The sequence below is a fragment of the Rhagoletis zephyria genome, unplaced genomic scaffold (genome assembly GCF_001687245.7).
Source record: "Rhagoletis zephyria isolate East Lansing unplaced genomic scaffold, Rhagoletis_zephyria_1.1 Rzeph_scaffold_02661, whole genome shotgun sequence".
Taxonomy (NCBI): domain Eukaryota; kingdom Metazoa; phylum Arthropoda; class Insecta; order Diptera; family Tephritidae; genus Rhagoletis; species Rhagoletis zephyria.
In genome coordinates this window covers 24,281-40,994 of record NW_016159745.1, presented here as the reverse complement: position 1 = coordinate 40,994, position 16,714 = coordinate 24,281, and the positions used below count along the sequence as shown (strand labels likewise).

At 35.6% G+C, this 16,714-nt stretch overlaps 1 long non-coding RNA gene across 1 annotated transcript in view; it reads right to left on the bottom strand.

Moving 5' to 3' along the window:
* Positions 1-5,342: 5,342 nt before the first annotated feature.
* The window catches only part of LOC108367384 (uncharacterized), a 16,204-nt gene continuing 4,832 nt past the window's right edge, over positions 5,343-16,714 (bottom strand). The window contains exon 3 of the long non-coding RNA XR_001848242.1: positions 5,343-5,353. This is a non-coding gene — a long non-coding RNA (uncharacterized LOC108367384). The remainder of the gene's footprint in view (positions 5,354-16,714) is intronic.

Genomic DNA, 16,714 nt, shown 5'->3' with positions numbered 1-16,714 from the left:
AATTACATAAATACCAAGCTTAAAACTAGTGTGACTGCCGTCGGCGCAAGCAAAACAAATCCGATTCGATGTTCCCCTTGTCTAGATTCATCGCCGATCTGTCATTACAAATATACATGCTTTCGTAGGCGTCAAGTTTTCTTTCGTCGTGTACATGTTTTAATAGCTGCACCTTGCTCGCTGACACTGGTAAGTGCTGATCTCCTAATACATGCGCTGCGAATGCACATCGTCTCGGGTCATTGTCATGAACAGGCATGGGCAGAGAGTTAGCAGGTGCTAAAAGAGCGTAAGAGTCGCGTGTACGTATACAAGCGAGAGCGCTGCGATGAGAACACGACAGCATGCAAAATGAATTAGGCACACTAACACATTCTCACTTTTAGCTCACGNACGGTGCCACTGCTAAGGGAGCGGTGCGAGAGAGACAACTGTCAGTTTATCGAACCTTGTATTATTGAATCATGGTCATGAACATAGTATACAACTTTAAAAGTGCATAACACCACGGCGGTCCCGCGTCGCGTCGTTCGCGCATCCTCGTAATGCTTGAAATACAATACCGGCGAACGGCAAACTTCGCCGAATTGGGCGATGCTGTCGTTCACCGTTCGCCCAACTATTTCGCCTACTTAGACAGAATTAGAGCGGTAGCGAAAACAGCTGATCCCATTTGGTCGCCTTTATAATTTGGGTGACCATATTTAGAAAAAACTAAACCATATTTAGAAATGAGGAAATGATAACAAATATAAATGTAAAACAAAGAAAGATTATTATAAATAATTTGTTTCAAGCCAGATTTAACGAATCCACAACTATATTTTTCAAACAACAAAAAAAAAATCGTGTTTAGGTTGTTTTCTTTTTAAACTTTGAAAGCACAAAACAAATACGGCCACCTTTGGCACGCACAGCTGTCATCGCCCAGCAGAGCGATAGAAATAAATCTATCGCCATGAAACGCCGCCAAGCGAACTTCGCATTTGCTTTGGCTGTGTTCAATTTCATATGCTTGCGGGTGTTCTAATTTTGACAGCGCGAATTTCGCTGTGGTGAGTTCGCCGTTCGCCGGCATTGTATTTCAGCTATAAGTGTGTTTTTCACTTTACTTTTTCAGGAAGAAAATAGATAGAGCCTGTAGAAACCGTTTAGGAAAATCCGTAGTTACTGGTGCGCCATAGTACCCGTTAAACCCACGCAACTAGATAGTAAATTTAACGTTGCGATGTTCAGGCACCAAATTTATGTTTCAGCAGTTACGAATCAGGGCGAGATTCATCAATTTACATACATATGTAGCGAAAAGCTGTAAGTTTGCTAATTCTCCTACCACGACCGGATTTTCGAGAGAGTGAAAGCCAACAGCACGCACCATTTCGGTGATTTGCGCAACGAATGCTGGGGCAGGGGTAACTAAATTTTGTAACTTTTGGAGCCCTGGTGTACCCTACCTCGATCCTCGGTTCGTCTGTTGGGAAATGGGAAAACAATTAAACAATTAACTCTCCTTATTTTATTAAAGTTCAAATTTAACAAAAATTATATCTAAAGTTTTGAGTACGCGAAATTCATATATCCAGGTGATCTCAAATTTGAGGCGCTAGAACCGTAAACTATAATCTTTGCGCAACGCCAGAGTCAACATGTGCGACAAGGGCTACTAGTTGTGTTTTGAAGCTTGGCACAGCGAAAACAGCTGTCGTTAATCGGGAGGGTACGAACTGTCGAACTGATGCTAACTATGCGACACACACATATTAACAATTTGTCAAGGCTGTTTTTAATCAGTGTTGGCACTAATCGATTGATTTTTTAATCAATTAGTTAATTCGATTAAATTCAATCCGATTACAGTTAATCATGATTAATTTTAATCTGATGAAACAGTTTATCGTAAGAGCGATTAAACGATTAGTGATTAAAAAAATTAAATTATTAATCGTACAGTTGATTGCGATTCATTAATTTTAATCGTCAATCGCGATTAACATTTTAATCGTTAATCATATAAAAATTTTGCCAACACTGTTTTTAATGAAAAATTACGATTACGGCCAATAAATAGCAAAAAAATTATTTTATTATTTTTTAATTTTAATTATTGTTTTTTTTATTAAAATATTGTATGTTCTTTAACAAAAAACCGTATAAATCCAAGTTTCAATCTTTGTGCAAGATTAGAAATCGTCGCTGGAATAATGAAATAGTGTAACATGAAAAGTATAGTTTTGAGAAAAACGAATTGGAAGTTTTTATAAACCATTACAAACCCTACAAACACAATTTCGTTTTTCGCGAATAAATCAGTGAGCCAAAGAGATATATTAAGTTTTTTTCTAATAGATTAAAGGATTGTCTATCCAATGGTGCAATTATTGAATAATAGTGTATGTAGCATTTACACTGTTTCTTTATTCGAGCGACGAAATAATCATTTAGTTTTAGTAAAAATTGTATTAATTTATCTTAGAAATGCTTTCAGTTCACCGATGTGTAGCCCATTAAACTTGGTGTAATAAATATAGTGCAGGTATTAAGTAGCCACTGATTTTTGACAATTTTATTTTGTTGACATTGTCAGTAATTTTCTTCCCTACGAAATGTGTTCGACGATTTTTTAATGGAGATAATTAGTAACACAAACGAGCTAAGAGTGCAGCCCTACTGCGTACATACCTAAATTCTTTAAAAAGTATTAAAAAAGTTTAAAACTTTGTGGAAATTTTTTGAAAATTTACTCAATTATCTTTTTGAGCTTATACAATTTTTCCTTTTTTTGGGAACCTTATATTTACTTTTAGCTAGTTTTCCTTACGTAACATTTATTTACAGCAGCAAGAGAATCACCTCCGTTCAAAACTGCGGCTTTCATTGCACTTAGTCAAGAATTAGTAATAATTGAAAGCTCTGGTCTATTTTGAACAGTAAATTCCAGTTTGGCACCACTGTGCGTTGGTGATCGCAGATACATGTGCGAGGAAATCATTCGCAACGCCAGGAAAAAATTACCACTTTTTTTGAGTGAATGCTATTTTCCTTTACATAAGTGTACTCAAGTATACAGTATATTCGCGCAACTCTAACCTTTACCTTCATGTGTGTGAGTGCGCGTATTATACGATTTTTGTTCGCTTACAATTGTAATTATCGCATAATTACAATCCAATTGCTGTTCTATGCGCTACTTTATTTTGTATGCTTAAATATGTAGTAGATGTGCAAACATACGCTTGAAAAAGGACACAGAGGCTGCTCAACTCGCCGAATGCATCAGGGAGGGGAGGGCGACAGGGAATGCGATTTGAGTGTAGAAAGCAAAATAATCTTATCATTCAAAAGGGGATTAACATTTGCGCCGGTGTCGTTGATCCTTTTTGAGCGAAAAACATACATACATACATACATATGTATGACCATCTATAGCAACATATACATACATATTTATGTATGTATGTATGGTATATTGGAAGCCAAATATGTTTATATCAGAATGTATCTACTATCCCATAGTAATTTAATGGCAAATATTGTATTTCGTTTAAGGAAATCAAACACCGATCTTGATTTCAATGCTGCGCAGCTTGGCCCAATTCCCAAATGGCTGTCGACTAAATGAGACTATAGTAACTAGCTGCTTGACAGATTGGCAGAGCGACAAGCAGTCAGTTAGGCATCTGAGGACAATTTGTGAATTGACTCGCGATGCTTATCGCTGATGAACGTTCGCGAGCGTGTAACGCTTGCTTTGTTGTTTAAATGCGCTTACAATTTAATTTAAAAAATATAATTCTCACAAGAGTGCATATGTTCGATCGAAATCTGGGGGGAGGAGGGGAGAGAGGCGTGTTACTAAAAAAAAAACTCAACATTATTGTTGTTCCTTGTGGTTTGGCTTCCATAGCAGCAGCCATCAGCGAAGTGCTACAATGGGTGGCGGTAGGCGTGTCGTTGCAGGCACGTGCAGCTGAGAAATTAATATTACAGATTATCTCAAAATTATTTCATGTTTGCAACATGACAATTGTGATATTTGTGGCAGATTAATTTGGGTCCTTAAATTTAAACAACAAAATTAATAATGAATGCAAAAACAACCACAACCATGACAGCAAGCCGCCCAGTATTGCTCACTTAAAGCAATGGCATAGCAATTTATGCTTTGCACTTTTTCCTCCCTTCTCTTTGATTTCCTTCCACCTTCTAGTTAATGGGATATCCTGTAACAGACTACCGCCGCCGCGGGTCAAAACTGTCACTTCAAGAGCTTTATTTTATTAGTAGTACAGCTTGTAGCTTTTGTTGTGCTAATTACGGCCATTTAAATCAGCGAATTGTCAACCGAATTTCGCGGTAAATCATAGAAATATTGCTCGGGCCTGCCTTCACGTAAATAAAAACAAAAAAAATATACAAACATTTCGACCCAACAATTTAAAATAAACTTGCAGTAGTGTGTTCACAGAGTAGCCTGCCATTAACTCTGCCTAAAATGCCTATAAAATAAAGTGAAATAAATCCAATGACTGTGGCGCGCATTTGGTTGCTTACCTGCGGCAATGCGCTGCCTCACACACACACACACACAAACACAAATGAATTTGGCTTCTTTTACTCCATCCGCAGAGCGCTTGGTGTCATTTGAGGCGGAAATGCTGTGGTGGCCATGTTGATTTTAAGCTATTAACAGTAGACGACTCCCCACAAACGGTCGAGCAAAATAACAGCTAACCACCGGTCGCTTGGAGCGTTAAGCAAAAACAACGATAACAATGTATCGCATACAAGCCGCGTTGTCAGTGGTTTTGCTTTTGTTTTACCCCACTTCCACTTCCGCACGCAAAGGCGAAAGCTTTGGACACAGGCCACCCTCTTCTTGTTGCTCCATGTACACTGAACTCCATGTAGATATGCGTTGGGTTCATTTTTATGTATGTATGTATGTATATTGTGCGCTGCAATCCTCACACTCATGAAAATGTTGGTAATTTTTAATGAATTGTTTTGTGGATCTTTTGTGGTTTGACAGGTTTTGGTTGTTGCAAAATTTTCGTCCTTTTTTTGAAGGGTTGGTCGAGTTTTTTTTTTCGTTAAAGTTGTGGGAAATATGATTTATTAATGCTTTTGCATTTTGCTTTTTGAAGTAGGCAATAATTTTTATAAAGTGCTCTTTTAATGCACAAAATATGTTAAACGTAGACGTTTTATAATTAATATGCGTATGGAATTAAAGATTTGGCGTGCGGAAAGCCGAGCAATTTTGAATTTAATTGTACTCCAAACTCTTATGGTGATTTCGTTTCTTCAAAAAAAGTTTGCCCTTCCACGGTGCAAGAATGCTTTTAATGTTACACTCAACCCTTTAAAAGGGCACGTTTTATGTCTTATTGTCCTTGTCCAGCTCACGCATTTAAAAATATTGGTCTTCTTAGGGCAACCATCTTCCCTGACAAAGATTCAAAGGGCAGAGAATGTGCCTTTTTTGCCTTACTGGAGTGTTACATTTTAAGAAACGAACACAGAAAAATCTAAATTCGCCAGTAACACCACCTTGTATAAATTCGCCTTGCACAGTACCTTCAAGAATGAGTTTCTGGTTGCCTTAAATCGGCGATGGGCAGAGAGAGCAATTACTCTGCTGGTTGGTTGGTTGCAGTGCTTCCTAGTCGCTGTCAAGAACACAGTTAGCGCGTTTTTGCGCCATTTTGATACATTTATCGCAGGGTATATTTTGTTTATGCACATATGCACTATGCCGATTTAGCTTATGGCAGTTCCTGATAGATCGGTAGGAAATGCAAAGTAATCTCTCTTTGGACTATTCCAAGGGGGCAACCCCGTATCTCCACTTCGAAGTCATCTAAACCGGAGTCTGCCTTCACCAGCTCATCCACCTTCTCATTGCATTCTATATTCCTATGTCCGGGAACCCAGACAATAGAGATGGTAGTTGACTGAGACACTGAGCACAGCATCACTTTGTATTCCCTAATTAGCTTGGATTTAGTAGATTTTACAGGCTTCTTCGATTCCTAGAACTTCCGTTGACAAGATTTTTGTATCACTTCCCAATCGTAGAGAGAGAAAACAGAGTAGCCTTCCGCTCCCACACCGCAATCCATCTTGGTTCCGCCGGTGTATAGAGAGAACGCCTCTCCGTCGGCCACCCGGTTTCATCTCAAGCCCCTTCTGGATGCCAATAACACTTGCACGTTACAGCTGAAGTTCAAATTGCCTACATTGTAGTCTGTCGTCATAATTAATTGCACTTGATTTATGAGCAACCCATGTCCGAAATGTCTGGTCCCCCAAAGGCCCAACTCTCTGTGTCTGACCGCCCATTTCATAGCCACTTGTTTCAGGTGCTTCTGCTGGGCAGGATCTTAGTGCACCTGTACTTGCAATGTATAATGCATTTTTAAAATTGAGATGTTCAAATTTGCTTTCATTTTTTAAACAGTTTAATAGTGTTTCTCGTCTTAAAATCTATAATAAAAGGAATTTGTTTTTTGGAATAAGTCCGGTGGGTTTTGCATATTTTTTTTCGAAGAACACTATTTTTGACCATTTTATTTAAGGTCAATGGCAATATTTTTCCGTGAAAACGACATACATTAGCTTTCAAAACCTTTTTGTTTCATATCAAAATACAGCTTCTGTCGAAAGCACTACGATTAATTCCCATGGAGTGTTCAAAAAGCACACTGTGCGGCATGTGAAAGGACAAGAGATATATCTTAAAATCCTGTGCATATTTTTCAGAGATGAGTTCAGCAACAAAATCCATTAGAAATGACCCGCTTTATCTCAGAAAAAAATTGCATGTCGGTATGTGCAATTAGCACGAAATTGTTCCGGAAGTAGAATCACAATACCAAGAGTGTAATTGAAGTTCGTAACCAAACTGGGATTTCTCGACCGACTCGGAATAGGGGAACCAGTATACGAAATAGTGTTAATTGACCTTATTTCCGTTGATTTTGTTACCTTAAATAAATCTGGTTTACAAATATGAAAAACCTCATGTGGGGCGATTTAGTATGGACTTCCTGAGCATTTTTTAACTCGTTTCTTCGATAACAAAATATGGAAAGCCCTGGTAGCGAGCCCAAAAAAATTATTATTACAACGCTTTTATCAACTTGCAATGTTGTGCGTCCAGAAACTTTCAATGTTGTGGATCCAGAAACTTTCAATGTTATGTGTCCGACACCATAAAGCTTTGCTTTGAAAAGTTCCTATAAAAAATCATAGTGCATAGGGCGACATCTGTAGTGAATAGGGCGAGGTAGATGACATCTAGATGTCGCCCTATGTACTACGTTTGCTACAGCGGAAATAGACGACACGCCATTTCTTTAAATAAAATTAATTGGTGCTCGTTTGTATGTACATACATATGTAAATGCATGTGTGTGCACCTTTCTATTAATATCGTTGAATTATTTTAATATCTATTGCAAAATTTTATTCAGACAGGACTAAAAAGTAGAAAATAAATAATATAAAAAAAACTTTTTAATATACAACGCTTTTATAAATGGACTAAAAAGTAGAAAATAATATTTCTCAGTCCCATAGAATTTGTTTTGATAACTTTTGATTTTGAAATTTTAGCAAAAGTCATTATAAACAATCTATGAAATTGAAAATGAAAAGCGTGGGGCGCATGTAATACACTTGAATTGATATGAAAAGTAATATATGTATGTATGTATGTGGGTATATGAATAACGACCGCTTAAAATCGATTTCAAAGTTCTACTCTCGCTGTAGAAATTTTAGGTCTACGTTATGTAGTTTGACTATTGTCAATTAAATCGAATGCTTTGTATTGCATGCGCTCCACGTTTTTCATTTTCAATTTCATAGATTGTTTATAATGACTTTTGCTAAAATTTCAAAATCAAAAGTTATCAAAACAAATTCTATGGGACTGAGAAATATTTTCTACTTTTTAGTCCATTTATATAAGCGTTGTATATTAAAAAGTTTTTTTTTTATATTATTTATTTTTATTATTATTTAAAAATTTTGAAATTTGAAAATTTTTATTTTGTACGTAGAATACATGATGCAATAATACAAGGAGTTATCGGTTGGCAACTTTTCGCTCTAATGCCGCCATATTGACTGCCTTAGGGAAACAATGCTACTTCTTTAACAATTCTTTGCCTAATAATAGGTGCGTTCGTTTAAAATCTCCAGTTAAAACCAACCAACTGCCAAATTCCGGCGGAATGTCATCTGTTCTCTCACAAGAGAGAAATATCAAAAACAGTACGCGAACAGAAAATTTGCAGATACTTGCATGTTAGACGAACAGCTGATATAATACAAATACAAATACACATGATATAATTTTTGTTTACATTCAAAAGTGTAAAATTTAAAACGTACGAAAAGTCATCACAAAGAGTTATACTGACACAGTTTATTGATTAAATAAATAACTACTTATTTCTTACAAGTTTAATTAGTCGCATTTTGTAATTTTTAACTTCCAAACCATCAAATTCAATTTTGTGATTTGCGTTAATGGCAACCAGCTGTTTTTGATCAGCTGTTTTCCTGTTGGCAAATTGCTGTTGGCAAAAATTTTTCCAGCAGAAACCAGCAGCTCGCCTCAAATTGAAATGTCACTTTGCTCTCTCAATTTCCCCTACTTTGCAAGTTTTTTGCGTACGCGAACGCAAAAACTTGTAAGTTTTGGTTAAACATGAACAATTAACAGCTACGCGAACGCAACTAATATCGTTGAGTTTTTTTTCTCTCAGTATACACATTTTGTTTTCTCAAAAAGGTATTTTATCTTATTTTATTTCATTTCGTTACGAATATACTATAAAAAAGCAAATTTGGTTTAGAAGAAAATATGAAATTTTATATTTTTCCCCCAAATGGGGATTAATCTCTTCCCGTTTTTCTTCTTATTCTACTGAGCTACGGCAGTGCCAAATCGAGCTGTCACAACTGATACCACCTTGTAGGATGTTTTAAGGATCACCCTAATGTATATAATATTAGTATGTTTATATTCAAATCTGTGAATGGCATTATACATAATTAACTCAATGCGATACTCACTCATTCGGGTATTATTACAAATGCAAACAATTGTGTACGGTAAAAAGCAATCATAGAAAATATTAAATTTTGCATTTGTTATTAGGCAACGATGTGAGTGTGTATGGATATGTATGAGTGTGTTTGCCTCACTGTCAAATGCTGAAATAAGAAAATTTAACTATTCAAATTGCCCAGATCAGTCATGCATGCAAGATTTAAATCTAATTGGCTGCATTGATTAATGCCTTGGGCTACACGTTAACATATGTATGAATGTATGAATGTATGTGTGTATGTATGTATATAAAAGGATACTTAAGGACATACGATGTAGAAAATCACGCAAATGCAACAAAAATGAATATTAAGCGCTTCAATAGAAACACTTCCCATAAATGTATACATTAGACCGGGTCGGTCAGTACACGAAAAAAAATCCATTAATATGGCTCAAGTTTGAAAGCTAACTTCAACCGGATTTTGGTGTCTTAAACATTTCTGTGATGCGGGACGTGGTTAGAGGCTCCAAAGACTAGCAATTTTAAGGTTTGAAGAGGATTTTTGGGAGTTATGTATGTATATATAAATATCCTGAAAATCAATAAAAATTAATGAAAATAGTAAAGTTGAAAATTTTTTCAGTTACTGCTTTTTCCCTACAGTCAGTTTTCAACATAAATTCAAATATGAAATTAATTTTTCGCTTTAATTGCTTTCGTGAAACTGGCTGTAAGTATTTTCAAGGATATTTTACCTTTTGAAATGTTGCTACAAATAAAAACGTTATGAAGAAACTTCCCCTTTGATTTTTCAGCGCGTAGCGAAGGCGGACTATTTCGACGCCGATTCCCAAATCGTCTCAAAGTGAGCTTTAAAATTATGTAGAAGGGGATGGGTTGCAAGCTTTTTTTCGTGACCCAGCCTAGTGAACAAGGATACACTAATACATGCATACCTTGCATACGTTTATTTGACATTCTCATTTTCAAGTGTCAACACGCTGCGTTACCGTCAAGTTGCGGGTTAACGATTAGGCTAACTGCCGGTTACAGCAAATGCCCAGCTGCATATACATACATACATACATACATGGGCTTGTGCATATGTATGTATGGATGCATGTCAATAGCACTTGAGTGGTAGTCCTATAGCAACCGCAAAATATCAAAATATTAACAGCAGCTTAAGCACTAAAATTTTTACTCCTCAATGAATTTGTTGCCGCCGGGGCACAAAATGCTGGCGTCATTAAGCGGGATTACAGGCTGTATGCACAAAAATTGACGCAAATACAAACGCACAAGCGTGTATATGTATGTATGTAAGAATGTAGAAAGGTAGTTTTCAAAAACATTTATTAGCTACCTGAACCATTTATTAGGTCTTATAATGTTGAAATCTATGCCAACACACTTTTTGTTTCCCCCCTGTTGTTGTACATATATGCGCATGCATAAATGTGTTCGTTCAGTGTAAATATGGCATTGACATTTGGCAACATTTTCCTTTAGTCTTGTTTGTCGACGCGACGCATTTCGACTACATACATTGTTGTGTTTTTCAAAGGATTCTCAGGCATCGGCCTATTGTTCGGTCATTAGTAGCACTTTTGTTTGGAATCACTGATTTAGCAAAATAATCGTACAACGTCTGAAAGTATTAAATATAATAAATATTTTTGAGTTCGTAGTGAAGTGTTTAGTTTGAGCGATTTTAGAAGTTTCTTTAGAACTCTGTCGAATATTTAAAAAGCACATGCGATTTGTTTATCGACATGATAAAGCTAAGCCTTAGAAGAAATGAGCTTGATTCTTTGCTTAAAGCATTGCTTGATACTTTTTTCTTACAAATTGAGAATCGTCAAAAAGTCAAAAAAATTTATTAAATTTTTTTATTTTTGCTTTTATTTTTTTTTTTGCAGTTAAATTTACTAAAGTTACTGTATAACTAAAATGTTTCTACGAAATCTACCGAAAAAGCTTGAGTTTTTGTGGTGCGTTTATAATTTTGGCACGGGGTGTATTTGTGCATGGTAAATATCGCTAACTTAGCGTGGCTAAGTCCACTTTTTATGGAAACTCATATTTTGATACAGGTTGCGCGAGAAATTTGAAATACACTGCTTCGAAAAGGATAAACTTAGTACGTAATCTTTCAATAAAGATCGAATCGCTTTGATTCGTATGGAGTTTTGCTTTTCTTTGAACACGCAAAATGTTATATGAAATGTCTTATGAAATTTTTAAAATGGGACTTAAAATCAGTTAAAAATGTTATTAACTGAAATTCCATTAGTTGTAACAAACTGTAAAAAAAAACTTTGTCTAAAGATGCTAAAAATGCTGCTAGTAAATGAGCAAAGCACAGTGAACGCGAGTAAAAACGGGGCTACTGCAAAGACATACATATGTACTTATAATTCTTCACAAAATGAAATATATATACATACTTATACAAGTATGTATGCAATATAGCTGTAGTATTTAGGAAATTCCATATAGAACTAAAGAATTTTTGTAAGTACATATATTTGTCTGTCTCCATGCGCCCTAAAGCCTCGCCTTTGCATGCCTATTAGAGTAAATAAAAGCCTCTCAATAAGCTCTTTCTAAATTGACGATGTAAACATGAACCCGTTCAGCAAATGAAAACATTAAAACGTTTCATGAAACCCCACAAACGTCATAATTTCCACTTGACGTTAAGCTATTTGTTTGTTCTACAGTTTTTGCTATTATTGCCGCATTTCGCAATCTGTTTGAATGATCGAAGCAAAACCAGTACTACTTTCTTACTTTCTGCGCTAGTTATAGGTGTATGTATGTAAGTATGTATACTAAATGTAACTGCAAATGGGTAAAGATGCCATAAGCTTAGTAAGAGTTAGTGTTTTCAAATGACGTTTTCTTTTCCGCAAAAATGTTGCCTTTTCATTGTCCTCTGCTTAGTATTTGTGAGAAGAGAGCAATGAAAAGGTAAAACTTTTCGGTAGAAAAGAAAACGCCATAAGAAATTTTTAAACTGGATGCGTAACTAAGCTTTTTTTTACAGTCATTTGGGAGATTGGCTCTTTTAGTTTTGATCTAGTAATTCGCATCTAAGCTTAGAAAGTTTTATAAATCGGTGGGTTTTTGAGTTTTTTTTTTAAGGCGTTTTATATCTCAATATATTCTCCGTTTATGTACGATACAGCGTTACTTTATTGTTGGCTAGTAGGTGGTACAAAAAAGCTTTAAAACTATCTGAAAGCCTTGATACCATTCTAAATGGCTTTAACGCATTTAAACCTCCGCACCTGACCTGACTAAAATTTCTCTATTTTTCTGGCATGGAGTCTCTTAGACACCAATTTTCTAGATAAAAAGTATATATAAGATATTTAGATATTAATAATCTTTCTTTCGAGTTAAACTGGGAAAGTCAATAGTATGTTTAATAATTATTAATAAAATAGTAATATAAAGAAAATGTATGGCGAAAAATAGTCGTTTTTACTAATGAATGATATTGAAGCTCGAGAAAAATGTCGAAATTTCGGTGTCTTTCACACTACCACTTCAGTTGCAAAGGCTATTCAACATTCTCAAACACAGACCTCGATAGTGAAGACACGGAATATGTACATATGTGTGCATTGGCAGCTATTTCACGAGGATTCGTCCATATATATATATGGTATGGATGGGAACCATATTTGGGACCATAGATATTATTGCTTCACATCAGTCACTTTCAGTAAATCTCGCCATGCAGGGCTTGTCGAAGGATCCTTCCGGTAGCATGATGTTTGTGAGTTTGATATCTTGCAGGAATAGTTTGAGGACCTCCAAGTGACCACGAAGACCCACACTTTTCATGCTTTGATTACATTGGACAGGCGTAGGGCGCTCCTGAAGCCCTCTTTTTCAAACAGAATCGACAGTTATGGAATGCCTGCGAGGGAATCCGTTGGGCTGGTGCGCATAGCTCTATAATGGCCACGTAGAGCAAACGGTGTAGCTTGCTCGATTTATCGCCCGCGGTAACTTGCTTAGCTTTTTGCCACCAGGCCAGTGCCACACGGGTTCGACGACGATGGGTGATGTCCTCAATTTTTTTTACCGTAAAGTCTCTTTTTGGTAACATTCGAAAGTTGTGAGTTTTAATAGAGCCTTTTCGTCAGTGTTCCCTATATGTACTTCGCCTCTACTGAGAACTCAATTTCTTTCCCTGCCAATTACAAACACAGGTGTGTTGGTAAAACCTATCGACGGTTAATCATTTAAGTATGTACATATTTCGCTCCCTCAATAAAGTCACAAAAAATTTAAGTACATAGTTCTACTTTAAATTTATTTTATGTCGAATAATACTACTATGGCCTGATAATAGTTTCATCCGAATACAAAGCTACTAAGCCAATTGTTTTTAAACTGCTGCTTAAGCATTTAGACAACTGTTTACACATGCCACAAGCCATACATTCAAATGAACGAATAGCCGCTGATTCTGCTTTTCGTCTACGGCTCAATTGTCTGCTATTTTAATCTGCAATGAAATAAGCCACCGAACGAATGCTTCTTTTGTACTTACATATGTATGTATATGCCAGCGCTGTACCGTTGCACCGCAGCAATAAAATTTGTTTTTAGCAGCCATTGAAAGGTAAGAATTTTTCCCACTCAGCGCAATCCACTGCGGCTTTCGAGCCACATCACCCCACCCAAGCCGCCAATTGGAAACTGATACGGCAAGTATTGATTTATTTACGCTAAGTTTAGTTTTTTTCGCAATGCATTAAAGGTTTGTTGTTGTTACCTTTTATTTTCACATTGCTGCATATATTTTGTGATACTTTTATTTTTTTAGTGGTCTGATTTCACTGCATTGCATACATTCTTGTTGTTTTGTTGGGGTTTTTCGTTACCTTGGCCAAAACCGAAAGAGGTCAGGGCAATGTGAATGTCGTAATTTTCAGCTGGTCACTTCGGTTGACTAGAATGTCTCTAGTAAAGCTAGCGAGCCAGACAAAATGCAATGCAACAGAGAAGAAAAGAGGAAAAGAGAGGTCGGTATTTGCAGGAGAAGCACACAAAAAATCACAGTCGCAGGAGACAGACTGTACGGGTCACTAGCGACGAGTGGTCAAAGAGGTTAACAGACTGTTTGCATACAGAAAGGGCGGCTAAGCAATAAGGGCGCAAACTGGGCGCGGGATTGCTGCGCGTTGGCTGCTTGCAATTTAAAACGTTTTAGCGTTGACTTTTGTTGGCTTTAATCGAGTATTAAAATTACATGCATAGCGGGTGAATGGGTGGCAACTGAGAAACGTGCGAAATGCCATGAAATAAAGTGCAAGAGTGGATTACAAAAAGCCAGCCGGAATGGAGTAGAGTTGGCTGGTGTCGTAGCAACGAAGTATTCAAATAATTAAAAACATTTACACTACTTTTACGTAAATGAATTTTGAAGGGGTTGTGGGAAAACCGCATTCTTGCTGCTTAATACTGCCTTTAAGTAGCAAAGTAGCAAGCAACTTTGGTCATATGAAGGGGTTGTGTGAAAATGTTACTCTTAAGGTGCTGCCAATTCATTGAGTCGCTTGCTCTTTTGGGGTGCAAACAAAAATATGTATCTACATATATGTATGCAATAAATACATACATACACAAATATACATACGTGCATATATATCTGTGGGAATTCGCTTATCAAATGTCAAGCGTTTAACACTGGTATATCAATAAAAATACGAAAAGTCAAAAGTACTAGCTTATCGCATTAAAAGTGGCTTATAAAACAACAACAACAACAAACAAAATAAGAAAGGCAATAATAATGCTTGCAGGGAAATTTAAAACCTTTGCAACCTGCTGAGTTGGTCGGAAATTTCAACGAATAAGCGACAACCTTAATTGGATGGATTTGATTGAGTGACAATTCTTAAGAAACAGAAGCTTAAAATAAGGCAGTATTAAAAATATATTTTCGCATAAAAATATTGATAACAATAAGTGCAAAGCCGGCAGGTTGTAAAGTTGTGAGCATAGATCGATAAGATATGCACACAGAGAAAAATATGACACATATAAACAAGAAGATTATCTTTATGAAAAATTTCTGGGCTAAGGGGTAAAACAGACGAAAAAACGAAGAAAATTCCACAGGGATGTCTTCTTGATTTCGTGTGTAGGTCACGAGATCGAGAACAGGTCGGCGTTAATTTTTTTATGCCAATTTTTAGGTTTTAATTAGACAACCTTATAAAAACCAAAAGATTTATTTTTGGTTTTATTATACAAATTTGCCCCCTGGAAGCATGAGGAATATCTTCTTAATAAAAAACCGTAGAGATATCTTATTAGTTTGGTTCCTTTTTATTAGGTGTTTTTTTTATCTGTGTATGTATGTATACCTACGGCGAAAATGAACAAAGAATATGAATAGATGAAGAAAAGTGAAACTTTTATTCTAGGTGAGTGGGCAAATGCTTTGCTCTTAATTCCCCTTATGCAGTGTGGAGATTTTCAAACGTTTAACTTTTCTTCGTTTAGATACTTATGTAGATATGTATGTATGCATGTAAATATATATATATATGAAATACTTTTGTATACTATAAATGAATATAGAAAAGTACAAATACGGAGCTTGCATAGTAACAGTGGAGAAGTAAAAGCAACCCTTTACATGCAAGAAAATGAGTTAACAATGACGTGGCAGTAATGTACTTTAAACTATATATTAGTATATACATATGTAATGTTAAGGACCGTGTTAAATACGAGGGCAGGTTAATAAGTCAGTGAAATTTTAAATTTCACGCGCCGTAACTTTTAATAAATTGGGTTATATAAAAAGTCTTCATAGATTTTTGGGTAAACTTCTTAAAAAAAAATCTTTATTGTTATATATTGTTTATAAATGTTAAAACAGATTTTTATATACTTTCTTGTGCTGATTACGAATCCGTAATGAGCTACAGATTTTGAGAAATACGTGGTAAAAGTGTAAAAAAATTGTTTTTCCCCTTAGGCTTTAATTAAAGCTAGAACGTCCGACGACTATCCCTGAAAATACGATCCCTTTACCTTTACCCGATAGTCACTTATAGTCATTTATTGAACAAAAAAAAAAAAATACTTGAAAATTGTGCTGTTGAAAATAGTCTCAAAATCAGTTTTGGCTATTCAATAAATTTCTATGACTATCGGTTCAATATGCAGGGATGGTATATTTAGGGATTGTAGTCCAAAGTTCAAGCTTTAATTTAAGCTTAAGTGGAAGGTCCTATCACCTTTTGTTTCTTCGCTAGAGCTTCTCAAATATTCAATTCGACGATCACGACGATCCAATGACACAAAAAAAATACTTACCATCCACTTGAAAAAAAAATCTATCAAACCTAGAAAATATCTACCAATAAAATTTTTAGCTTTTTTTTTTAATAAAAACTTAGTTAGGTTCTATTTTTTCTAGCTATTTAAATAAAAATGTAAATTTTTTAATAAGAAACTTTTTATATAACTAATTATATGGTGTTCTCGGTTTCCTTCATCCAAAAGTGAAAGTGATTTAACTAAAGGTAATAAAGAAATTTCATCATTATAAAAAAATAAATAAACTGGAGTTATTATAGACAAATACAGTAACTCAAAGAAACTGC